The sequence below is a fragment of the Piliocolobus tephrosceles genome, chromosome 9, assembly GCF_002776525.5.
Source record: "Piliocolobus tephrosceles isolate RC106 chromosome 9, ASM277652v3, whole genome shotgun sequence".
In the NCBI taxonomy this organism is placed as follows: domain Eukaryota; kingdom Metazoa; phylum Chordata; class Mammalia; order Primates; family Cercopithecidae; genus Piliocolobus; species Piliocolobus tephrosceles.
In genome coordinates this window covers 104,924,215-104,951,196 of record NC_045442.1, presented here as the reverse complement: position 1 = coordinate 104,951,196, position 26,982 = coordinate 104,924,215, and the positions used below count along the sequence as shown (strand labels likewise).

General features: G+C 41.2%; 1 protein-coding gene across 2 annotated transcripts in view; it reads left to right on the top strand.

Annotated features, from left to right (window-relative positions):
- Positions 1–7,700: 7,700 nt before the first annotated feature.
- APBB1IP (amyloid beta precursor protein binding family B member 1 interacting protein) overlaps positions 7,701–26,982 on the top strand; it is a 128,891-nt gene continuing 109,609 nt past the window's right edge. For both annotated transcript variants that reach the window (XM_023194845.3, XM_023194846.3), the window contains exons 1-2: positions 7,701–7,843; positions 8,041–8,243. The gene's annotated coding sequence lies outside the window, so the exon portion shown is untranslated. The remainder of the gene's footprint in view (positions 7,844–8,040; positions 8,244–26,982) is intronic.

The following is a 26,982-nucleotide window of genomic DNA, read 5'->3' as shown; positions in this document are numbered from 1 at the left end:
AAATACAAAAATTAGCCAGGTGTGGTGGTGTGCCTGTAATCCCAGCTGGAGTTCAGTAGCATGATCTCGGTTCACAGCAACCTCCGTCTCTCAAGTTCAAGCAATTCTCATGCCTCAACCTCCTGCGTAGCTGGGATTACAGGCACACCACCACACCTGGCTAATTTTTGTATTTTTAGTAGAGATGAGGTTTTGCCAGCCTGGGTGTTCTTCTGTGTTCATGGCCCCATGGGTCATTCTCTTCCCCACCTCCCAAACTCTTTCTTGCCACTCCTGTATCTTGAAGCTATTTCTGAAGTGTTCTGCTAACCTCAGGCTTTAACTGTGTCCTGAGGACACCATTTCCACTGCAGCTTTCTCAAAACAAAATGGTTTATTCTCTTAAATTCCAGCCACCTTAAGTTTGGAAGGTGAGTTTATTGTTCTCCATGCTCCTCACTGCTACTTGCAAATCATAAATGACTAATCTTTTTATTAAAAACAAAACTAAAAACAAACGAAAAAAGCTTTCCCTTTTGAGGCTCATGCCACTTAACTAAACAATCCAGTTCTGCTTTCTCATTTCAAAACCCTGACATGCGATTCCCTGTCACCCTTTAAGATGACCTTAAATCCTGTCATCATTCTGTTTGCCTGAGACAGTCATGAATTATAACTGTTTCTTTTCTTTTCTTTTTTTTTTTTTTGACAGGGTCTTGCTCTGTCACCTAGGGTGACTGCAGTGGCGTGATCACAGCTCACTGCAGACTCAAACTTCCAGGCTGAAGCCGTCCTCCCACCTCAACCTCCTGGGTAGCTGGGACTGTAGGCACACACACCACACCCAGCTAATTTCTTATTTTGTGTAGAGATAGTCTTGTTGCATTGTCCAGGCTGGTCTCAAACTCCTGGACTCAAATGATCCTCCTGCCTTGAGCTCCCAAAGTGCTGGGATTACAGGTGTGAGGCACTGCACGTGGCCTACAACTGTTTCTTAGCTTCCTATCCAGTTGGAAATTTGGTACTCTCAAAAGTGTCCCAGTCTTGAGACAATAAATTATGTGGCCACCCCAATACTGACTGACTTTAACAGTTAGCTGGGATGATGCACATAGCCCCTTAGCCTCTCATCTCCTTGGTCATCTCAGCCACGCAGGCCCATGGTCACCCCTGGACTATGTCAGCATCCATTATCTCACTACCTCCAGAAGCAAGTTCACTCTGCATACCTTCTGACCACAATAACCCATCCTTCCATCTGGTTTGTTTGGCCACTCCCGTGGCAGCCACACTTTCTCCAAACCTAGCCCTGCAGGAGAGAGGCACAACTGAGCAGATGGCTTCCACCTTAATTCATGATCGCCAGTTTCAAACAGACCCGCAGTCTGCCTGGAAGTCCCATAACATGTTTCTGATCATCTCTCTCTCCCATTCTCTGCAATGACCTTATCAAACTTTCTCCATCTCCCCAAATTCATGCCTGGCCTACCACATAGTTCACTCTCAGCAGATGACCCTGCTTCTCACAGGGAAAACAGAGGCTTTAGATTAGAATTTCCTTATCTTAAAGCCATATGAAAGAAAACGCTTATCTACTCCAAACCCACCTTTCTGCCTTTCCAGTAAAATGGAGGAGGTCTCCTTTCTCTTATCTGGGGACCCATTCATTTACCTATATTTGGACTCAACCCACTTCCTCCATCTTGAAAACTTTTCACCATCAATTATTTCTACTCTCTTGTTAATGTCAACTCCTCACTCTCATCTCAATTCTTCCTGTTTGAAAATCATTTAAAAGAATACATAAAACGCTGGGTACAGTGGGGCTCATGCCTATAATCCCAGCACTTTGGGATGCTGAGGTGGGAGGATCGCTTGAGCCCAGGAATTAGAAGCTGCAGTGAGCTATGATCACACCACTGCACTCCAGCCTGGTCAACAGAGCAAGATCCTGTCTCTAAAAATAAAATTAAAATAAAATAAAATAAAATAAATAATAAAGTAAGTAAATAAATAAAATCTTCCTCAATTTCATATCCCCCAACCACTGCCTCCCTGTCCCCTTTCCCCTCTTCATAGGTGGTATGGTTTGGCTGTGTCCCCACCCAAATCTCACCTTGAATTGTAATAATCCACATATGTCAAGGGCAGGGCCAGGTGGAGATAACTGAATAATGGCAACCATTCCTCCCATACTGTTCTCGTGATAGTGAATAAGTGTCACGCGATCTGATGGTTTTATAAATGGGAGTTACTCTGCACATGCTCTCTTGCTTGCTGCCATGTAAGACGTGACTTTGCTCCTCATTTCCCTTCCACCATGATTGTGAGGGCTCCCCTGCCATGATGAACTGTGAGTCAATTAAACTTCCTTTCTTTATAAATTACCCAGTCTCAGGTATGTCTTTATTAGCAGTGTGAGAACAGATCAATACAATAGGCAAACTATTCACACCCTATTCACTCCTCAACCCACTTTGGCCTCCAGCCCATCACGCTATTACAATTGGTTACTGAGGTCACTAACATTGCTAAAGCCAATTGCCATGTTGCAGTCTTGTCCGACTTGTCCTAGCAACATCTCTGGATATGGCTGACCACATCCTCCCACACTGTGGCTTCCACAGCACTTTCCCCTGGTTTTCCATCTACCCCTTTAATGTTCTTCCCTCTGTGTTCTTTGTGGGCTCTGTGTCCTTTGTTTTGGACAGTGGAGTTCTTTAAGGCTTAGCCTGCGGCCTCTGTTTCATCCCACACCAATCTCTCTACGCAAACTCATAAATCGCCACCTATATGATGATTACTTAAAATGTATATCTCTAACTCTGAACCACACTTCTCTGGGCAAAGGATTCTTATATACAATTCTCTACTTGAAGTCTCCCCTTAGATGTCCTAAATATTTGTCAAATTCAACTTGCAAGCAATAAAACTCACTATCTTCCCCTGCCCAAATACTCCTCTTCCAGAGTTCTCCATCTTGATAATGGGACTGTCAGCCACCATCACATAAACCTGATTCTTAGGAGTCATCCTTGCCTCCCCCACTCTTCTCCCTCTGCCTATATCCAGTCCTCTCAATCTCTGGCCAACTACCTTCTAAATATCTCTCAGGTTCCCCCTTTTCTTTGCATTTCCACTGCTGCTGACCTAGTCAAAACCATTATACAGTTGACCCTTGAACAACATGGGTTTGAACTGCATGGGTCCATTTATACTTGGATTTCCTTCTGCTTCTGCCACCCCAAAACAGCAAGATCAACCCCTCCTCTTCCTCCTCCTAAAGTTGAGTAACGTGAAGAAGATGAGGATGAAGACCTTTATGAGGATCCACTTTCACTAAATAAATAGTAAATATGAGGGTCAGTCACAGTGGTTCATGCCTGTAATCCCAGCACTTTGGGAGACCAAGGCAGGAAGATTGCCTGAGGCTGGGAATTTGAGACAAGCCTGGGAAACATAGCAAGACCCCATCTTACAAAAAATTGTTTAAAATAAAACAAAATAAAATTAGCTGGACGTGATGGTGCATGCCTATAGTCCCAGCTGCTCAGGAGGCTGAGGCAGGAGGATCCCTTGAGCCCTGGAGTTTGAGGTTACAAGGAGCTACGATCTCACTGCTGCACTCTAGTCCAGGAAGAGAGTGAGACCGACTCTGAAAATAAATAAAAAATAAATAAATAGGAAATCTATTTTCTCTTATGATTTTGTTAATAACAGTTTCTCTAGCTTACTTTATTGTAAAAATACAGTACTTAATACATATAACATAATATGTGTTAGTCGACTGTTTATGTTATCAGTAAGGTTTCTGGTCAGCAGTAGGCAATTGGTAATTAAATTTTGGGGGAGTCAAAAGTTTTACATGGATTTTCAACTGTGCAGCACTTTGGTACCCCTAAAACCTAGCATTGTTCTGTTACAGTAGGTAGCTAGTCAGGCATGAGCAGGGTAGGAGAGGGTTCCCCTCACCCCCTACCAGGAATTTCAAGCGACTATCAGGTGATGGTCAGGGGATTGTTAACTGTCTCTCTAAAATAATAATTGATCGCAGACAGCACCCTGGAAAGGCAGTCTCCCAATAGATAGAAACACCTGAAACTGGTGCTCAGTGTCTTCTCGATGAGATCTCAGGAGTTGGGTGAGTGGGCTCAAGCATGTGCACTCAGAGGTAACATGGTGGAGTTTAACTGGCAAATGACCTTCCAGGGACATTTGACTGGTAAGGGAAGAACACGTCAAGTGAGCATGCGTACAACTCCAGTAAACACACTACGCATGCTCACCTCCCAAGTGCTGGCAGGTCACTGCTTATGTGGACAGCCCACCCCATGGGAATAATCGGGAGGAGGAACTCAAGACCCTGAAGTATGTCAGTGTGTAACGCCCCAAGTCAAAAGTCAAACAGCGCACTTCTCTCAAGTCACCCGCTTGGCCCTCTTCCAAGTGTACTTTACTTTCTTTTGTTACTGCTCTAAAGTTTTCTAATAAACTTTCACTCCTGCTCTAAAGCTTGCCTCAGTCTCTTCAGTTGCCTTATGCCCCTCAGTTGAATTCTTTCTTTTGATGAGGCAAGAAATTAGGTCGCTACAGACCCATATGGTTTCGCCAAAGCTAACATACTCTGGTGCCATGTCTCATATATTCTGCTGCTAGCAGTTCAAAGGCCAATTGTATTTTCTTTCCCAACTTAGCTCAGAAGTCTTCCTGCATCCATTCCTTTCTTCAGCAGATCAGTTCCCCAAATTATAGCCAGAGTGATTTTCCTAAAGCATAAAACCCATCATTTGCCAGCTTAAAATATTATTTAATATATTCTCATTGCTCTTAGGATGAGAAAATAATTCTTGACGTACTCCGCATGACCCTACATGGTTTGCCCCTACTGACCTTACCTCTAACCAGACCTTCCAGAACTCCAGTCATACCGGTTTCCATTCAGTTTCCATTCCCTCTGCCACTCCCTTACTCCCACCCCATTTCCTAGCCCACTCATCAGCAAAAGCTATGGGCTCCACTGTGCTAGGTGGTTTGTTTTGTTTTTGTTTTTGTTTTTTTTAATAGTCTTGCTCTGTTGCCCAGGCTGGAGTACAGTGGCATCATCATAGCTCACTGCAGATTTGAACTCCTGGGCTCAAGCAATCCTCCTGCCTCAGTCTCCCAAGCAACTGGAACCACAGGCATAAGCCACCATGCCCAGCTAATTTTTTCCCCATTTTTGTAGAGATAGGGTCTTGCTACGTTGCCCAGGCTAGTCTTGAACTCATGGCCTCAAGTGATCCTCCCACCTTGGCCTCCCAAAGCACTGATATTACAGGCACGAGCAACTGTGCCAAGCCTTGGTTTTATTTTGAAAACTGTATCTTGATTCCAAACTCTTCTCACCATCTCTACTGTTAGAATACTAATAAAGCTACTGTCATCTTTCATCTGGACTATGACCACAGCCTCTGAGCAATCGCTCTTCTCTTGCTTCAATCAATTTTCCGAGCAATCACCAACTGGCAGGATGGCTTGTTGCTTAAGTCAAATCATGCACTCAGTTGCTAAATACATTCCAGTAGCCCCCCATTGCAATTAGAATAAAACCTGAAGTTCTCAACGCTGGCTACAAGGTTCTGCTTGTTCTGGTTCCTGCTTACCTCTCTGTCCCCATCCACTATCGCTGCCTGCCTTCTTTTGAACTTCCTGTGTTCCTATCTCAACCCCTCTTCTTGTTCTTCCTTCTCTTAGAATCCTTTCCCAAGTTTCGGAATGACTGCCCCTTCTCATTACTTTGTAAAGAGGTGATCTGATCCTTGACCACTTTTCCTGCCCCAAGAAAGTCACTCTCATTGTTTGATTTTACATTCTATGGAGTACTTACAACTCTGCTCAGAACCTTCCACTGGCTTTCCATCTCACTCACATCAAATTCTCTTCCACAGCTCCCAAATAACACACAATCTGGGCACCATTTCCTCTTTGATCCCATCTCACTCTGCTCAGCTGTACGAACTTCCTTGGTGTTTTTCCAATATCTTAAGGGCTCTCCTAACTCAGGGTCTTTGAATGTGCTGTTCCTTCTGCCTGAAATATTCCCATCTAAGAACCCAATGTGTATTAATCTCTCATGCCATTTAGATCTAGCTCAAGTGTCACTTATCAGACAGAAACACCAGTTTCAGGTGTTTCTGTCTATTGGGAGACTGCCTTTCTCTGGTGCTATATTAATTAGGATAAATAATAAATAAATAAATAAATAAATAAATAATATATTTTCTCTCCTTATGATTTTATTAATAATAGTTTCTTTTCTCTAGCTTATTTTATTGTGAAAATACAGTATTTAATACACATAACATAATATGTCTTAATCGACTATGTTATCAGTAAGGCTAATAATTGGCGATGGCCAATTATTATTTTAGAGATAACAACTGATTGATCATCACCTGATGGTCACCTGACATTCCTGGTAGGGGATGGGGGGAGCCCTCTCCTGCCCTGCTCATGCCTGACTAGCTACCTACTGTAAAAGAACAATGCCAGGTTTCAAGAGTACCAAACTGCTGCACAGTTGAAAATTCATGTATAATTTTGACTCCCCCAAAACTTAACCACGAATAGCCTACTGTTGACCAGAAGCCTTACTGATAATATAAACAGTCAATTAACACATATTATATGTATTTAAATAAATACTGTATTTTTACAATAAAGAAAGCTAGAGAAAAGAAACTTATCAAGAAAATCATGAGAAATTATATTTTCAATTTATTTATCGTTTATTTACCCTAATATAGCCACTCCATCACCATGTCCATCACTCTCTGTCCCTCACCTTTTAACTTCCCTCAAAAACACTTACATTCCTTGACATGTTAAATATTAATTTGTTTATTGTCTGCTTTCTACCAAATAGAATGCACCATGCGTGAGAGCAGAAATTGTTCCCTCTATTTTCATTGTTCTTAGAAGTGTAGGTGCTTAGGAAATAGTTTCTTATTAAATAAATGACAGAACTATTTGAAATTGCCTAATTAACACATGCATCTAATTTCTGTCTTTATATCTTCACCACCTTCCCCGACATATAAGCCTTTGAAGACACAGCTGTAAAGGAGAAGGGGAGGGTTATTCAACCGCGTTTACAAATCATAACTGATTTTAACTTTCGTATTTTCAGATCTCTCCAGCATCTTTCTCTCAGGAAACTCCACTCCCAACTGACAGGTGCTATTTCCAGCCAGTCCTTTGCTATTGCAAATAGTGAGTCCACGAATGCCCTGTGCTGTGTGCATTACTTATTTTCACCAGCAGATCTTCGTTTTTACACTCCTGGAAGTGGGATGACGGGGTCACAAGGCGAATCCATACATAAGTTAAATAGATATTGCTCAATTCTCCCACGAGGTTCAGACCATTTTGGATTTCTACTAGCAATGCATGATAGTGCCATTCTACATTCTACACCCCGGCCCGCCAACTGAGCGTGTTTAAACGTGGGGAGGAGGGAGAAGGGTGAGGTTACCAATCTGATGGCTGAGAAAGGGCCTCTGCTCAGTGCGCCCTTCCTCCACTCCTACCCGAGAGACAGCTGAACTCCGGGCCGGGACGCGCGTGTTGCCAGTCTAGCCCTGCACCACGTCCCCTGAGGGCGGGCTGCAGGCGGCCGGGAAGCCTTGCACAATCGGCCCAAAAGAGGAAGCCCAGAAAGTGCTGAAGTAAACACTTAGGCAGACCGTTGCAACATAAATCGGCCTCTCAGTCTTTGGTGGAACCATCATTTGGCCCCAAGTCCCTTAGTCCTTCTTGCGTCTAGGCTGCAAAATGGGTCCATTCGCCAGGAGACGCTCCTGAGAGAAGGGCGCGCGCGGCTCAGGTAGGGGAGGGATGAGAGAGGAAGGCGCAACGTTTCTCAGAATTAAAAAAAAAAAAAAAAAAAATCTCTTCAAAGTTGTTGTGTAAGGGTGGGCTGGGGGATAGAAAATCAGGCGCAGACTCGAAGAGTTGGAGAAAGCAGCCCCTAACTCGGAGTCCTTTACGCGTATGCTTGTCTGTCCCACTGTCTCTAACCAGGGGCCCTCCTTGCACCTCGGAGCAAAGCAGCTCGGATAGCGCCACACGTCTGCGCGCTGCGTGGGAAGGGCAGGACTGACAGCACTTCCTCCCTGGGGTAGCGACCTGGAGCCCGGGTGCGGCCGTCTGCACCGCGCGTCGCTTTCCCGGCCGGAGTCCCGCCGCCTTCCCGCGCCCCGGCAGCGCCCGGCAGAGCAGTCGAGGTAAGTGGTGCTCCCGGTCCCGGGAGCCCTGGGAGCGCCAGCACGGGCCCATCGGGGCTGTAAGGAACCCATTCGTCAAGCCCATTGGGTCCGAAGCCGGGCGCAACTCCAGGCTCTGGCCTAGTGAACGCGCGCCCCCCGGCGTGGCCCTCGAGCGCAGCGGGTCCCCAGGGTCCCCTCCGCTGATCTCCACACTGGACCCGACTCGCGAGGGTCGGGGTGTGGGGGTTTGGGGTTCGGGCTTGCCTTTTCCCGAGCTATTGCATCAGATTTGACAGATTTCCTGCCCAGGAAATTGCTGCAAGGTCAAACGGGGAACTGCTATGAGCCCTTGCAAGTCCAGCAGGTCAGCAGGTCAGCAGGTCCAGGAGCCCTAATCTACCCGAATCTGGAGGGATTCTTGAGGGGCCTTTTCGGGCACTGTAGATTAAATGCCAGCCGTGTGAGAATTTGAGTGTGGCTCGCAGTCTGATGCATTTTAGAGAGTTTCCTTCCTCTAAAACTTTTGGACAACTCTTTCTTCTTTTTAAAAACAACGTTTTCCCCTGAATTATTCTCATTTTCATTTTAAAATACCATAAAGGTAGATTTGGACACAAGGCACAAGTTTCGTAATTTGGCTTGAAATGGATATTCAGAGGGCCTTTTATAGAATGGAGGAAACTAACTAGGGTGTCCTAATGGCTCCAAGAATCTCTGCGCAGGTGTTCCGCCAAAGACCTAGCCCGGTGTACCTCTTACTTTCCTTCCAGGAAGATATTTCTTAGCATTCATACCTCTGTGGAACGTGAAATGTGTTTCCTAGAGCCACTCAGGGCATAGCTTTACAAAAAGAACTTTTAATGTGATCCTTAACGAGACGGAGTACTAGAGGAAAGTAACGGAAGAAAAAGGCCCATGAGTTTATTACGCCTCGAGATGTTTTTTTCTGGTGGCATAACGTGGTTTAAACAAAGGCGCTTGTACTAGCTACTATTCTTTTTAAAATCTGGGTCTCCAGACAGAAATTTCAGAAAAGAAAAGTTTGTCGTTTTTCATAAACCTAGAGCAGCGATTTTCCCTCTGACCTCACTGGAATAATGGATGGCACATGGGCCAGGACAATGATGCTGGCTGACGAAATTAGCAAGGATCTGCTGAGAAATACTTTGTAACGTCTTCTAGTGGTATTTCCTGTCTGCTCAACGTGTTGTGAAAGGTCTAAGAAATTTAACTTTATCCTTAAACTATTAATAATGTGTGTCCTTAAACTATTAATAATTACTTAAACTATTAATTCTTGAACTATTAATAATTACTAATATTTGTGTCTTTTCTTAACACTTGGGAGACCTGGGTTCTGGCTCTTATATCTGCCCCAACTAGATAAAGATTATCTTGATTAACTTGCATGACTTCTCCCTGGACTTCAGATAACATCAGTAAAATGAGATGATTGGACTACATTATGTCTGTCCTTAAAATAGCAATTGAGGAGTCGCTATAATTCTTTGAACTGGTTCCAACTGGAATACTGGCAGCATTAGAATTGCTGATCATGAATTTTGTAAAAATGGAGAAAATAATCATAATCATGATAACAGATTTTCTTACATTCTGAAATATCAACATCTTTGAGGTCTTTTGTTTCTGAAAAGTTCCTGTAAAAGCACAGTCAATATCCGGCCTATAGGTAAAAAGGCAAACTTTCATCTTACTTGAAAACTGAGATAAGAAAGAGCCCAAACTTGAACAGGTCAATATAATATTTTGGAATCCTTCAATTGCCATTTCTCAATAAATATAACTTTGTAATAAGAATTACTTCATGGCATTACTTTAAATCTTAAACACAATACTTACTAGGTTTTATAGCATTTATTAAATTTTTTGTATTTTTATATCCTAAGAATGTTCTCCAGTTATCCATTATTGATTTGCCCTTTTTCACTCATCAATGAAAGTTTTAAATAGGTCCATATTAATATTAGAATGAGCTACTTCTAAAGTTCATTGCCATAAATGTCTGTTTGATATGCTACTTTGAATTTTCTTTAAGCCTTCTTACTTTCAAAGAGCATTATTATTTTCATTTGCTTCTAATTCTCTTCCATTTTATTTTAATTTTTTTATGCCTAAAACATTTTAGTGAGTCCACAAATCTTGTAATAAATTGTCTGCCTTCCATAGCCTATTGGACCACAATCATTATAATTTTATAGGACTCCATGAGTTTATTTTATGGGGCCTAGAGTGATCTTAGGAATTCTCACCTCAAAATACAACAAATTTTATTAACACGACTGGTATATTCTGAGTATGAAAATGTATGTGTGTGTTTTATGTCACTGATGTCATCTAAGAGGCAAGTCACTTAAAGCTTAAGCATTTATTATAAATTCATGTACATAATAAATGCCAGATTTTAAGGTGTAAGGTTTCTACACTGGTTGCATGGGGATTTTTAAATATGCATTACACTTTTAATTATCGTGAGAAACATGACTTTTAGAGAAAACTGCTAGATATCCGGAACAGTAATCATTAGATTTCTCTTGAAAAGAGAGAACTAGCCACATGAAGGAATACCTTTATACCTATACCCAGTTAAAGAGACTAGATTGTACCTGCAGCGTGGAAGGGCAGACCCTGAGGACAGCTTTGGGGGACTAGAAGACGTGACCTGCCACCACTGCATCATCATTTCCTAGCCAATTTGTGACTCCAAAATGAGGACTCTGAAGATGTTGGCTAAATGTGCAGAATATATTAATTTCACTGAGTGGTACCATGGAAATGTCACAAGCCCCTGAGATCCCAATTAGCTCCACTGGTCCCAAACCTCAGGCATGAGCAAGCAGAGGGGTAACATTCTCATTATTCCACATATTCTGGAGCTTGATACCATGACTCAGTTTTCAAACACTTCCTGAGCATTGACCATGAACGTGAATAATTAAGAATCATAAGAGTTATTTTCTTTCTTCTCTGTCAACTCAGTTTTCTCTTTGGTCATCATATAGTAATAGTAAATAATAATTATTATAATGTTTACTTATAAATACTACCAGGCCCTGTACTAACTAATTTAGATGTGTCATCTTGTTAATCGTCATATCAAGATGAAAGCACAGAAAGGGTAAGAAACTTACGCAGGAAGTAAGAAACAGAGCTGTTGTTTGAACTGGGCCATCTGATAGTAGCACCCATGAAAAAACCTGGGGCCTTTCCACAGTGAGTTTATAGTCTAGAAGAGGAGACGTAACTAGGTGTAAAAGGACATGTAGAATTTCGTGTGGAACCAGAGTTGAGTGCTATGGGACTACATATCAGGGTCCCTGGTCTACCCCAACCAGGGTCAGGGGAGAAGAATGAATAGAAGGAAACCAAGCAAAGAACTTGTCTTGTTATTCCTGGGAAGACAAGACATTATAATCAACTTTGAAGTTATTATCTTTACATGTGTCTTGAAAAAAGAATCTGCTTTGTTAGCAATTGTGTGTTTTCATTTTTGTGTTTATTTTATTCTAATCCCACATGACCGCCGGCTAGGTGGATTAAATCAACAAAGCAGTGAATTTAATATTTTTTTCTGATTCTGTTGGGGATATTTTTGTTTAGTCTCATGTCATAGACTCTTCAGTGAGATGGTTGTGGGCTGGAATAGGGGATACACGCTAAATCACCCAGCAATTGTGTTTCCGCAAACTGACTGGAAGGTTTGCATCCAGAGAGCTACGTCACATCAAACTAGAAAGAAATAAAAAATGATATTAGAGCAAGTGAATCATGGCTAGATTCATTTCTTCCTTCACGTTTTATTATGAAATGTTTCATATCTACAAAAGATGATGTATATATATAAATCATAGCAAATAATAATAAAGCCAACATCTAGGTACCTATCACCCAGCTTAAGAAGTAGAATATTTACCAAGGCATTTCCTGGTCTCCTTCCAATAACAGTCCCCCATTTCTCAGCTAGAGGTGATCATTATTCTGAATGTGCTAATTTTTACAAAGCTTGTAGGAAGCATGTACATACATTTGTAAAGGATGGTGTCAAACTGGGGATTAAAGAACACGGGCATGGTAGACTGGAGTCAGGTTCCCCACCGACTCTGGGTGGTCACAAGTAGCGTGTGCTGTTCAGTAAAGACAGCTTACTTTAATTGAATAGCATAAAAACAGCATGTATTATAAATAGTTAATAGTAAGTACCACAGAAATTGTGCTACCTTAGACATTGATAAAGTGACCAAGAATCATCAGTAAATAACTATGATTTTTAAGTGGAATAAAGAATATGTGGCTGGGTGCGGTGGCTCACACCTGTGACCCCAGCACTTTGGGAGGCTGAGGCAGGAGGATCACTTGAGGTCAGGAGTTCAAGACCAGCCTGATCAATGTGGTGAAACCCTGTCTCTACTAAAACTACAAAAAAATTAGCCAGGTGTGGTGGTACATGCCTGTAATCCCAGCCACTCAGGAGGCTGACGCAGGAGAATCGCTTGAACCCGGGAGGCGGAGACTGTAGTGAGCCGAGATTGTGCCATTGCACTCCAGCTGGTGCACAAGAGTGAAACTCCACGTCCAAAAAAAAAAAAAAAAAAGTAACTTATATGAGGAAAATAAATAAAGGAGGCAAAAAAAAAAAAAAAAAGAATATATAACTTAGGAAGTGATCGCCACTATTTATTTACTTATTTATTCACTCATTCATTCATTTTTGAGACAGGGTCTAGGCTAGAGTGCAGCGGCATGATTAAGGCTCACTGCACCTTAACCTCCTGGGCTCAAGCAATCCTCCTGCCTCAGCCCCTCAGGTAGCTGGGATTGCAGGTGCGTGTCACCATGCCCAGCTAATTTTAAATTTTTTTTTTGTAGAGACAGGGTCTCATTTTGTTGCCCAGGCTGGTCTCGACCTCCTGGGCTCAAGTGATTCTTCCAACTTGGGCTCTCAAAGTCTTGGGATCACAGACATGAGCCACTGTGCCCGACCAGATCTCCAGTTTAAATACAATTCAATCATTTTCAATCAAAAATGTTTGCTAAGCACTATGATAGATGCAAGGAATGTCAGTGAACAGAAGAGACAAAGATGTCTGCATTTATGGAGTTTGTATTCTGGTGGGCAGATACAGATGCTAATCAATAAGCATAATAAATAAGTGAGTAAGATAGGTATTAGTAAATGAAAAGCAAGATGAAGTTGCAATATGAGATAAGTGGTCAGGCTGGGCCTCATTTGGAGGATTTCAGCAAAGGTTTGTAGGAGACAATGGAGTTAACCAAGTGGCTCTCTGGGGGAACAGTGTTCCAAGCACAGGGAACGGTCAAGGCTGTAGGGCAGGGGCATATCTGGGGATTTGAGAAGCAACAAAAAGGTCCACGTAGTTAGAGGTAAATAAGCAAGGGAGAGAGAAATAGATGTGGTTGGAGAAGTGTGAGAAAGGCAGGGAGATAGCAGATCATGTGGGGTTCCAGAGGCCATTATAAAACTTTGACTTTCACACCGAGTGAAATGGAGGAGCCATTGCAAGATTCTGAGAAGGCGAATAACATGATCTGACTTAAGGCTCACTCTGACTGCTCGAGAATAAACCTGGGGGAGCAGAGGTGAAAGGAAGGAACCCATGACAAAGCGTTGGATTCTGCGTATATTTTGAAGGTAGAGCCAACAAGATTTCCCAACAGAAGGAATGTGGGGGGTTTGAGAAGGAGGAGTCAAGGATGACTTCGAAGTCTGTGGCCTAAACAAGTGGAAGGATGAAACTATCATCAACTAAAGTGGGCAAGTTGGAGTGGAGATGATTAGAAGTTCAATTTTGGATGTAGATATGAAGTATCAATTGGGAATACTGATGTGCTTATTATTTATAAGGCTAAGAGCAGGGTAACTATTTGAGAAGATACTGTTATTGCTCCTATTTTGCAAATTTGAAATGGCAGTTAAGGGAGTTTAGGAAATTTGCCCAAGGCTACACAGTTTAAGAAATGGGACATAGGCTGCGGGGTGGCTCAGGCCTGTAATCCCAACACTTTGGGAGGCTGAGATGAGCGGATCATGAGATCAAGAGATCAAGACCATCCTGGCCAACATGGTGAAACCTCATCTCTACTAAAAATACAAAAATGAGCTGTGCGTGGTGGTGCATGCCTGTAGTCCCAGCTACTCGGAAGGCTGAGGCAGGAGAATTGCTTGAAGCCACGAGGTGGAGATTTCAGTGAGCCAAGATCACACCACTGCACTGCAGCCTGGTGACAGAGTTAGACTCTGTCCAAAAAGAAAAAGGAAGGAAGGAAGGAAGGGAGGGAGGGAGGGAGGGAGGGAGGGAAGGGAGAAAGAGAGAAAGAGAAAGAGAGAGAGAGAGAGAGAGAGAGAGAAAGAAAGAAAGAAAGAAAGAAAGAAAGAAAGAAAGAAAGAGAAAGAAAGAAGAAAGAAAGAAAGAAAGAAAAAGAAAGAAAGAAAGAAAGAAAGAAAGAAAGAAAGAAAGAAAGAAAGAAAGAAAGAGAAAACAGAGTCTTTGCAATCCTAAAACCTTTAATTATTCTTTCAAAACTTGGGGAAGGAGTTGACCAGAAATCTTTATTAGGTAGGTAAAATAAGAATATAGTTGGCTAGTCAGCAATGTTCTACCTCCATAATAACCAAAACAATGGAAATTATTTTTGAGAAGTGAAAAGCAAGAAATGAATACTTAAAAGCCCCATCCATAAAAATTTTTAAATTGTTTTTAACAGAGATGGGGTCTTGCTGTGTTGCCCAGGCTGGTCTCAAACTCCTGGGCTCAAGTGATCCTCCTGCATCTGCCTCCCAAAGGGCTGGGATTACAGGCATAGGCCACCATGCCTGACCACATACATTCTTGACCTGTGATATACACATTATGCAATACAAGGCTTCCATGACTGTGCAGTTTAAAAACAACATTCTGGAGAAGGGAGGACAGAGACCTTTCGCACAAAGAAGTTTTTTGTGCCTGGAGGTTTAAAATGTTCATATTTTCAAAATCCAAACCAGATTTGGAAGATAGGAATGTTTCCCCCTTACACAGCTGAATTTCAAATGGATTCAAGTGTTAGAGCAGGGCTAACAATTCTCTAGAAGCTGTTGAAGAATGTTGGATAACACTGTTAAGATATTTGGAAAGCTGAAAGTGGTGAGGAAGTAACCAGAGATCGAGATAACTGACATTTCATTTATCTTAGTTGTTAACTGCTATCAAGCCAGTGTAATAACGAAATAGTAATATTCAGTAGAATGCTGCTAAAAGCTGTTCATTACCACCTCGTAGACTGTTTTCCATGGGGCAGAAGTTCAGTCTTTCAAGTGTGTTTTTAGGATTTCATTTCAAAAAGAAAAGAACAAATTAGTTATGTGGGGGCAGAAGCGGGGAATCCCACAAAATCTTTTTCAGGTGATTTCACATCATATTATAGTGTACTATCACAATTAGGTTACTGAATAAGTAAATTTACCTAAGGCCACTGTTTTTATAGCATTGACAAACGCATGCATCTCTGCTGATCACGTAACATTCACAAGTGACAGGTAGGGCAATGAACTCATTAGGTTTTGGATGCAGTATTGTTTTCCTTTTAAGATAATGGCTTCCTTCTGATTAAATTTCATAAAAGGGTATGGCTTAGCAAACCAAGACTGTTTCTTCATGTGTTTACTCATTCTGTGGCATTATATTTCCCCTGTTGTAAGCAACACACAAAATTGAAGCTGCTTGGGCCATGAATGTGGGTAAGTGCTGTGCAGTGTGGTGAAAAGACGGCTGTGAGACCACTGCAGAATGCCCAAGCTGAAATGAACAGTACTCATTGTTCCTCAAGGCCGGGTTTACAGAGTGGGCCACAGCACTGAAACATACACTTCAACTGAATCAGACTCTGCTCAATGCAATATAATTGGAACTTTTTCCAGTTTCACCACACGTCTATTGATGGCCAACCCCACGCCAGTGTAGGCGGCATGTGTAACTAAAATAGGGTAAGATATGGCCCCCTGCCCAGTATGGTGGCTCACAGGAGACTAAGGTAGGAGGATTGCTTGAGTCCAGCCATTTGAGGCTGCAGTGAACTATGATCACGCCACTGCACTCCAGCTTGGGTGACAGAGGTAGACCTGTCAATAGATAGGTAGGTAGGTAGATAGATAGATAGATAGATAGATAGATAGATAGATAGATAGATAGTCCCTACTCTCAAGAAGCTTCCAGTCCAGTGAGAAGGACAGGCATATAAAAAAAAAAAATACATGACAGTGCAGAATGTGCAATGTTCGATACAGAAATAATATGATGCAGACAGTGATTATAGGGCAAATATTTTGTGGGGATGATCAAGAGGTGCTTTGAGGGAGAAAGGTATAGACATGCCTTTCTAGGCCAGGCGTTGTGGCTCATGCCTGTAATCCCAGCACTTTGGGAGGCTGAGGAGGACAGATCACGAGGTCAGGAGATGGAGACCATCCTGGCTAATACAGTGAAACCCCGTCTCTACTAAAAAAATACAAAAAAATTAGATGGGCGTGGTGGCGGGCACCTGTAGTCCCAGCTACTCGGGAGGCTGAGGCAGGAGAATGGCATGAACCCGGGAAGCGGAGCTTGCAATGAGCCGAGGTCGCGCCACTGCACTCCAGCCTGGGTGACAGAGTGAGATTGTGTCTCAAAAAAAAAAAAAAAAGAAAAGAAAAGAAATGTCTTTCTATACCTTGTGGCCAAATAGAAGAAAGATACACCAGGCATCAGATTTGTAAAACACTTTAGCAGTGCTGAAGCATAAAATGCAGTGGGAAAGGAAATGGTGAGAATCTAATGTAACACAGAATGAGTAATATTCAGATTACATTCATACGATATAGTCCCCGCAACCCAACATATTTGAGTCAAATACTGAGGCACTTGCAGTAACAGAACTGTAGCACTCTGGACCAGAGCTGTCCAGTAGAAATACAATGGAAATGACATGTTAAACTTTAAATATCCTTGGTACCACATTAGAAACAGTAAAAAGAACCATGACTTTCTTTTTTTTGAGGAAGTGCCTCACTCTGTCACCCAGGTAAGAGTGCAGTGGCATGATCACAGCCACTCCCATCTCATTTTTTGAGTTTTTTAAGAAACGAAGCACTATGTTGCCCTGGCTGGTCTTGGACTCTTGGGCTCAAGCAGTCCTTCCACCTTGGCCTCCCAAAGCTGGGATTATAAATGTGAGCCACTGTGCCCAATTGTGATGTTAATTTTAATCACTTATTTTATTAAATGATAGATCCAAAAATGATAATAGCACTGTGGATCAAATGATTATTTTTAGATATTTTGTTTAATAAAATAAATTATTAAAAAGTGGATTGTTTGAAGTTATATTAAATTTAATATGTTTGAAATTATACTTAATAGTAAAAATCAAGTGACATAAATTTTTACTAAAAATTTTAAAAATAATATCTTACTTAATTTTGATATACTTCAAATTATATTACATTAAAGTAATAGTAAGATTATTATTTTTTTAATTTTTGTAGAAATGAGGGTCTCACCATGTTGCCCAGGCTGGTCTCAAATTTCTAGCCTCAAGTGATCCTCCCACTTCAGCCTCCCAAAGCACTGGGATTACAGGCATCCTGCCAGTAATAGTAAAATTATTAATGAGCTATTTTATTCCATTTTTTAATACTAAGTCTTGCAAATCCAGTGTGTTTTCACACTTACAGCACATCTCATTTCAGACTAGCCACAATTAAAGTGCTAAATGGCCTCATGTGGCTAGTGGCTGAATTGGACAGCACAGATTGAGATAAATTCACGAGTATTGCATTATATACTATGTGTTGACTATGCAACTGAAAGGAGGATATTAGGTGAATTCTAAAGTATTCAGAATTTTTTAGGGTAAAGGAAGTAAACAGCATTTGCAATTAGTTTGGGGCCTGTCCCTACAATCTGATTTTAATTCATCTTTAAACCTACACCCAGAATGCACTATTTGCCCTCTGGTAACAAAAACAACCTCAAATAGTCATTTGCTTGCTTTCCTTTTTATACTCTTTCTCCCCCAACTCCCCACCACCTTATATATGATGGATTCTGCCTAAAAGTAAGGACTGTAAAAGAACTGGAAGCAAATGGCGAAGCAGGATGCCCTAAACCCACATCCGGCAAAATGTGATCTGTTGCCCTAGGCAACCACGGTGGTCAACTCTTCTGTTTTCTTTTTTTTGCTTCCACCTGCTAGTTCACAAGCATAACACACTCTCATCGACAGCCACTCTCTTTGTGGCGGTGCTCAGCTCCAAAATTATGCCTCCCTTTCAGGGGAGGGCGGTAGTGCTAAGATTTGGAAAATGGATTGGAGATGCCTAAGACATGACTCAAAAAAGACTCGAGGAGATTCCAGTGCAGTTCTTTCCTTGTTAAGAATGGTTACGAATCCCTCTTCTAGAAACTATACTTACAGATGTCCTTCCAGTGGCTTGGTCTTTTAAAAGTGTGCCTGACCTACAAAAAAAAAATGGCAGTTTAACTCAGTCTCCAGGTGCATGAAAATGCAACAGACAGAAGTAACCATCCCCTTGTGGACTTGGGTGTGTGTTTATGTTTGTGTGTATATATATCTGTGTGTGTGAAAGAGAGAGAGACAATAAACGATTGACACTTTTTTTCCATTGCTGGTTTTAGAGGGAAAACACAATAATAAAAATGATGATGATGATGATGATAGAAATAACAGCTGATACTAATATGCACCAGACATTATAATGAGTACATTACAGGCACTAACTACCTCATCCCTATGGAGCAGGAGCTGTTGTTTTCTTTGTGTGTGTGTGTGTGTCTGTGTGAATCTTTAGTTTCTTTCTACATTCCAGTTGAGTAGAAATATTGGCATTTGTTTCAATGGGATATCATCTTGATTGACTAGAAGTGTTCCAGATATCAAATCATTACTGCCAATGTGATTCCATATTCTCCAATATAGTTGTCCAATTTTCTCATCAGAACTCACTCAAAGGTGCTTGAAGGCCAGGCACTGTGGTTTATGCCTGTAAACACAACCTTTTGGGAGACTGAGGCAGCAGGATCCCTTGATCCCATGAGTTGGAGACCATCTTGGACAATACAATGAGACCCTGTCTCTACAAAAAAAAATAAAAAAGCCAGACATGGTGGCATTCTTCTGTGGTCCCAGCTACTTGGGAGGCTGAAGCAGAAGGATCAGTTGAGCCCAGGAAGTCGAGCTGTAGTGAGCCATGATCATGCCACTATACTCTAACCCGGGTAACACAGCAAGACCCTGTCTTTAAAAAAAAAAAAAAAAAAAAAGTGCTTGAGTATCAGCAACATCCTGTCAGAAATGGTAGTAAAGAAAGTAAAAATATGGAGAATGGTTTACAGCATCTCAGAGAAGGGTATAAGAGGGCAAAGGGGAGCAGTTTTGCAGTGGATCAAATACGGGCATTGGAATTGGCATTATATTTATTGGAAGGCTTACAAATACTCAGCCATTAAATGAGTCTGTACATGCAAAGCACTTAGAATAATGCCTGGCACGTAGTATGAACTCAAAAATAAAATATCTTGTTTCAAACATTTAGAACAAAACAAAATTAAATCCCCCCTAGAAGTTACCCTTGAAAACAACTCAAGTATTATCTATCTTCCTTGTATTTTGACATTTGAAATAAGCCTTTGTTATTCACATGCCTCTAAGGGCCAGAAACATTGTAGATTAAACACAATTTCACAGCCACCATATTTTAGTCAAATAGTCCATAGGTAGATAATAAGAGTATACACTAATATTTCTATTCTTTTCTTTATTCTTCTCCTTCTCTTTGTTGAGCAGTTTTGAACAATTACTCTTTGTGGAACACTCCACCATGGCTGTGGAAAACTAGTAAATGTAAAGTTGTTTCCTGCTGTCTGCCCTCCTAGAACGCAGATCCTTTTTTTTTTTTTTTTTTTTTTTTTTTTTTGAGACTGAGTCTCCCTTTGTCTCCCAAGCTGTAGTGCAATGGCTTGATCTAAGCTCACTGCAACCTCCGCCTCCTGGGTTCAGGCGATTCTTGTGCCTCAGCCTCCCGTGTAGCTGGGACTATAGGCATGTGCCACCACAGCCGGTTAATTTTTGTATTTTTAGTAGAGATGAGGTATCACTATATTGGTCAGGCTGGTCTCGAACTCCTGATCTCAGGTGATCCGCCCGCCTTGTCCTCCCAAACTGCTGGGATTACAGGTGTGAGCCACCATGCCTGGCCTAGAACTGAGATTTCAAGCAATGAGATGCAGTTGTGTGAAAAGTGTTAGCTATTATAGATTGGCAAAATATACAGGACGATGAGAGACAGTAATTATTTCTAAGGAAAGATAAATTGTAAAAAATGAAAGGGGTGTTTTATTTTAAATAATCTTTATCATATGCAATTAAGGTGACATGGAAGGCATGAAGGAAAGAAACCAGGTTGGGAGTCACATTAGAGTTGCCTTCATTTTACTTTAGTTTTTGACAGATGTGGGTTCTCAGTATGTTGACCAGGTTGGTCTCAAATTCCTGGGCTCAAATAATCCTCTCGCCTCAGCTTCCCAAAGTACTGAGATTACAGGCATGAGCCCCTGCACCCGGCCTAGAGTTGCTTCCTAATTAAGAATGTATTAATAGTGGATTGAAGCATTTCTCTCAGTCCTTAGGAGGAACTCTGTGCTTTACTTAAGATCTGATGTAACTCAGAGGCACCTTGGATTTTGTAAAGGATGCTTTCTACTTTTGCCAGTTGGACATCCAGAATCACATTTGGACATCCAGAATCACATCTATGGCCAAATTCCACCACTATTGAGATCCTATTCTATTTTTTCTTCTCTTGTCTTATATCTGTAAATTACCTTAAGCCCTTTTTCAGATGTGGAATAAATAACTCATAAACACTGTAAGAAAGTCATTTATCTTCCCTACCTCTAAGTTTTCTCAATTATAAAATGAAATGCTTGGGTTAAGTTAAACTGAGCTTACTTTCCTAGTTCTAATGTTTTAAGATTATATGCATGAAGACAAGATTGTGCATGAATGAAGGCGATCTTCAGTCAATCTTCAAAAGCAGTAGACATGGAGACATTCTATATGAGAGTATAAATAACAATAACTTGGCTTAAAACCATTGAATGAAGTCAGTATATTAGATCTCAATTACCAACACTTCCTCTCAAAACAAGGCATTTATCTGGTTTTAAAGATGATTAGAACATGTAAATGTACAAATAAATAAAAGCCCTTTTGTGCTGTATATGGTGGCGTACATGAAGACTTAGGAGACATCAAATTTACCAATGATCCATTTCAGTGACAGACATTTTTTAAATAATCGGCAATTTTTAAGGTTTTATTGATTCTATCAATCATGTATTCTTAGAGGAAAAAAATGTACATTTATTCCTTCCCTAAAAACCAATAAAACCTTTAAAAAGTGTTCCAGTCTTGCACGTTTATCTAAGGTAGGAATTGTTTTCATTGTACAGAAGAGGAAACTAAGCCAAGAGAAAGGTTAAATGACTTGCCCAAGATCATCCAGCAGCTAAGTATATTTACAAGTACATGGTGTGTGTCACATACTTGAATGAAAATACAAGATGCCATGCCTGAATCACTGTGTGATGTGAAAGACGGGCATGCAAATTATATTAGATGTGGACACGCAGACACCATCACAAATGTATTAACAAGGAAGCCACCAATTGCCACCTCTTAATAATCGCAATTCATGTGTTCAGAAGACAATGTAGTTATCTAATTATCCAATTTCTCTAGGCCTGATTTTCATAACCCATAAAATTGAAATCATGCCACTGTCTCATAGAATTGTTTTGAGAATTAAATGAGATACTATAGATGTCTGACCTGTAGTGGGTGTTCTATATTTATAACTCCTACTATTCTTTTTCAATTTTTACATATTTAGGAGGTACGAGTGTAGATTCCTTACATGCATATATTTCATACTGGTGCAGTCTAGGCTTTTAGTGAACCCGTCACCTAAATAGTGAACATTGTACCCAGTCGGTAATTTTTCTTTTTTTTTTTTTTTTTTTTTTTTTTTTTTTTTTGAGACAGAGTCTCGCTCTCTCACCCGGGCTGGAGTGCAGTGGCCGGATCTCAGCTCACTGCAAGCTCCTCCTCCTGGGTTTACGCCATTCTCCTGCCTCAGCCTCCCGAGTAGCTGGGACTACAGGCGCCCACCACCTCGCCCGGCTAGTTTTTTGTATTTTTTTTTTTAGTAGAGACGGGGTTTCACCGTGTTAGCCAGGATGGTCTCGATCTCCTGACCTCGTGATCCGCCCGTCTCGGCCTCCCAAAGTGCTGGGATTACAGGCTTGAGCCACCGCGCCCGGCCGGTAATTTTTCAACCTTCCATATTTTGTAGCCTCTAATGCCTATTTTTCCACTCTGTATGGCCATGTGTACTCATTGTTTAGCTTCCAATTATAAGTGTGAACATGCAGTATTTGATTTTCTGTTTGAGTGTAGCTCCTACTATTCCTATTTTAAAGTAGGTGCTGATTATGTATTAATATGAGCTAGCGTATATTTCATTTTAGTGCCAGTGGTGGTGCTGTGCCAGTACTAAGAGAGTTGAGGTATAACTATTGCTCCTGTAATGTAGCTGAAGAGATTAAAAAATGTCTATATAGAGAGAAACAAATCATAAAGCAGGTCATGAACTGTCAAAGTCGTGATTCTGACACTGCCAGAATGGAGCTGTGGGTCTTGAGTTGGCTTTGTGTGGTGGGTAGGACTTATCTGAGTGGAGAAATAGCACACAGGTAATGACAATGGTGTGTTTAGAGGAGGAGAAATAAACTCCTTTCACTGTAAGCCAAGGTTTAATGAGGAGAAGATGGAGATGAACTTGGAGTGGTGCGCCGGGCATGGATTGTGGATGAGCCAATCCTATGAGATATTTGCTCTGAGCTGGGAGACAAGAGGACAGCCTGCATACACAGTTGACAGGGAGGGTGGGACAGGGCTTTCCTGCCAGGTCCCTGCTCCTCGACTAGAAGCACTGGCCTTCCTCCTCCATCCACTCCTTCGTCTCCTGCTTGCCTTTCTCTGATGATGTGGACTTGCCAGACTTGGTGTTTGTCCCCTCTGGACCTAGAATGCTCAGATATCCTACTGACCTGGCCGTGGAAACCACTAGTGTTCCTCTGGGCCATAGCACAGACTCTAGCTCTCCTGAAAAAGGCCTCAAGGGACAGTTGCCCCTGGCGGATACTGACCAATAAGCACAGGAAAAAAAGTACTCAACATCGTTAGTCATAAAGGAAATGCCGATCAATACCACAGTGAGTACAACCACCATGGAGAACAATTTGAAGTTTCCTTGAAAAACTAAAAATAGATGTACAATATGATCCAGCAATCCCACTGCTGGGTATATATCCAAAAGGAAGGAAATAAGCATATCAAAGAGATATCTGCACTCCTGTGTTTGTTGCAGCACTGTTTGCAAGATTTGAAAACAACCCAAATTCCATCAACAGGTGAATGGGTAAAGAAAATGTGGTACCTATACACAATGGAGTACTATTCAGCCATGAAAAAAGAATGTTATCTTGTCATTTGCCACATGGATGGAACTGGAGATCATCATAAGTCAAAAAATCCAGGCGCAGAATGACAAGCATGGCATGTTCTCACTTATTTATGGAATCTAAACATAGAAACAGGCCCAGTGCAGTGGCTCATGGCTGTAATACCAGCACTTTGGGAGGCCGAGGCAGTTGAACCACTTGAGGTCAGGAATTCAAGATCAGCCTGGTCAGCATGGCAAAAGCCCATCTCTACTAAAAATATAAAAATTAGCTGGGCGTGGTGGTGGGCGCCTGTAATCCCAGCTACTTGGGAGGCTGAGGCAGGAGAATTGCTTGAACCCGGGAGGCAGAGGTAGCAGTGAGTTGAGATCGCATCACTGCACTCCAGCCTGGGCGACAGAGCCAAAAAAAAAAAAAAAAAGAAGAAGGAAAACGTCTTTGGGGATGCTCGCATTAACTGAGTAAAGTTACATGGTTACTGTCATGCAAAACACATATGAAATGCATACACTTCCTGAAGTTGAATTTTACACTATCTCTGCTGATTTAGCTGTTTAGAGTTTTGGTGGATTTCTTTTTTTTTTTTTTTTTGGCTTCTGTATTTTTAAGGCAAAGATTCCATGCCAGATTAATGAATAATCTTTCTATGGATGGACTCAATCCAAACCGGGTTTACCAGAGTCTATTTCTTTGAAGGAGAAATCGGAAAATGGCTCTAAATTCATTTGAATTGGTCTTGAGTTGTAGTACTATGATACTTACTATAATTTCTTTGTATTTTATCATGGAGACATACAAACGTTTGCACAAATGACTCAGTAAGTATTGTTTATCAAATGGTAGAGACTGTTCGTTATCAAACCACAGAAAGAGAAAGAGCTTTTTTCCCTCCCTTTAGGTATTAAAAACAAAAGCCCTCTGCTCTCGGTAGCATTTGTTAAAAAATAACTCACATCATACACAAAAACCTAACCCAAAATGGATCATAGACCTGAATGTAACAGCTAAAATTATTAAAATTATAAAACCCTTAGAAGAAGATACATGAGTAGATCTTCATGAACTTGATCTAACAATATTTTCTTAGATAGAACACCAAATGCAAAATAAATTGGACTACATTCAAACTTAAAACTTTTGTGCTACAAGCAATGCCATCAAGAAAGTATAAAGACAATACACAAAATGGGAAAAAAACATTTGAAATCATAGATCTGACAAGAGCTGGTATCCAGAATATTTAAATAACTCTTGCAATATAATAATTAAAAAAGACATACAATCTATTTATAACTGGAAAAAAATCTGAGCCAACATTTCTCCAAAGAAGATATAGATGTGACCAATAAGTCCATGAAGAGATGCCCAACATCATTAGGCCTAAAGGAAATGCCAGTCAAAACCACAGTGAGATACCACTTCATGCCCATTAGCATGGTTGTAATAAAAAAGAGAGGCAAGAACGGGTATTGATGAGGATGTGGGGAAACTGGAACCTTCATAGACTGCTGGTGGAATGTAAAATAGGCCACAGCTTTGGAAAACAATGTGTCAGTTCTTCAAAAGTTAAATACTTACAGAGTTACCATATGCCCCAGCAGTTGCACTCTTAGGAGTGCCAAGAGAAATTGAAACATACATCCACACAAAAGTGTGCACACAAGTGTTCATAGCAGCATAATTTGTATTAGCTGAAAAACTGGAAACAACCCAAATGTCCATCAACTAATAAAAAGAAATGAAATGTCAGCACATATTACAGTTTGGATTGAACTTTGAACACATGATGTTAAGTGAAAGAAGTCAGACACAAAAGCCCTCATTAATGTATCATCCCATTGATAGGAAATGTCCAGAATAGTCAGCTTTATAGAGAGACAAAGTAGAATAATGGTTGCTTAGGAATGGGGAGGGGAGGAGTGAATGGATACGGGGTGTCTTTTGCAGGAGAATAAAATGTTCTAAAATTAGATTGTGGTGATGGTTGCACAACCCTGTGAATATGCCGAAACCATTGAATTATACACTTTAAATAGGTGGATTGTTTCATTTCACTTGCATTCAAGGAGCTGCTCTATCCACAGGAAAATGAAAGGATGCATTTGCTACAATTTGTGCTCTGAGGTCAGTACATTAAGTGAAAGCCTTTGGTATGCCTGGGAATTATAGAGAAAATAGCAGTGATAGCAGCAGAGTAGGTTTTAGAAGAGAACAGGATGGATGTCTGGAAGATGAGGTTGGAGAGGTTGATGCGGGTTGGACTATGGAAAAATTTAAAAGCCACCTTATGGAGTTTATATTAAATCCCACGGACAGTAGAGAGCCACTGAAAAGTTTTGCTACTTGAAAGAATATGACAGAACTGGGTTTTAAGAAGAAAACCCTGGTGGCATTATAGAAGCTGATTTAAGGAGAGACTGTGGTGAGCCTCTGTAGTCCCAGCTACTCAGGAGGCTGAGGTGGGAGGATGGCTGTGTCCAGAAGGTTGAGACTGCGGTGAGCTGTGATCATGCCACTGCACTGCAGCCTGGGTGACAGAGCAAGACCCTGTCTAAGAAAAAAACGGAGAGACTGTTTGAGCCTGTGTAGGCATATGAAAAATAAAAAAGAAAAGAAAAGAAGGAGAAATTGGAGATAGGAAGATGAAAAGTAAGCTGGGGGCAGAATCCTGATAAGATGTGGAAGACCTGTACTAGGGTGGTAGCTGGGGAAAGAGTGGGACAAGTTCAAGGGCATTAGAAAGGCTAAACTGACCGGACAAAGTGATCACATTTGGGACTTCCAGAATAGGTGATGCTTCTGAGAACACTGGCTTAGTGAAGGTCATCAGGCTATAGATCAAGATAAATGTAGGCTGACTTTTTGGGTGTTTGTTTTTTTAGCAAGAGAGGGATACTATCTGGGAAGAGGAGTTCTTGTGTCCAAGTGGCTCCTTTTAGACACTTGCAGCACAGGAGCTAGGTTGTGCTTGGTCATTGCAGATGTTCACAGCCATCGAGTCAGCCCACCGGTGTTTCTTCTCTGAGGCTTTTCTTCCCTTTCTCTGGTCTGCTTTTTCAAATGCTAATGTACACTTCTTTTTCAGTTCCCCAATTTCTGGTAACTATCACATTTGAATTTTTCTTTTTTTCTTTTCTTTTTTTTTTTTTTTTTTTTTTTTT